The sequence below is a fragment of the Rhagoletis zephyria genome, unplaced genomic scaffold (genome assembly GCF_001687245.7).
Source record: "Rhagoletis zephyria isolate East Lansing unplaced genomic scaffold, Rhagoletis_zephyria_1.1 Rzeph_scaffold_00316, whole genome shotgun sequence".
Lineage (NCBI taxonomy): Eukaryota > Metazoa > Arthropoda > Insecta > Diptera > Tephritidae > Rhagoletis > Rhagoletis zephyria.
The window spans coordinates 237590-238304 of NW_016157400.1; positions in this window are offsets into that span (position 1 = coordinate 237590).

The following is a 715-nucleotide window of genomic DNA, read 5'->3' on the forward strand; positions in this document are numbered from 1 at the left end:
GACTGCGACTGTTAAACCAACGACTGCCAGCAGCTCTGCGCATTTTGTCGGCAATCAGTTTTTGCTTGAGCTTCGACTGCGACTGTCGTCTTGTCTCATAAGCGTAAGCACAAGCAATAAGTAAATTTTGAACAGTTACAATAAGTCGAAGCAGTGAGAAGCGAAAATTTTATTACTTTTGCTACTTCGACTTAAGTTTTTTAAACACTGATTAGCGGTACCGCGATTGGCGGAATCTCTATTTCTCTCAATCGTGGGCGCTACCATCAGCGTTGCCGAATTGACGATTTCGTCGTCATTTTGACGTTTGTTTACCTCAATGACGTTTTGACGATTTTCCACCCGTAATGACGATTTTATATTTTAGTTTTTCCACCTAATTACATACATATGTATGTATGTATGTACATTAGGCTGCATCACTCCCCATACAAAAAAAAATCGGTACTGTTTTCCATTGGAATTATAAAACTATTATATTTTAAGACCTCCACCGAAATATTTCGGAAAAATATTAAGATTTAAGCGAGCTGGACTGATTTGAAAACACCTCCAAAAATGGAGTTTTTTATGAATCAAAATAGTCCAGCTCGCTTAAATCTTAATAGTTTTCCGAAATATTTTGGTGGACGTCTTAAAATACAATAGATTTTGTAATCCCGGCGGAAAAACCGCAACATTTTTTGGTGATGCAGTCTAATGTACATATGTATGT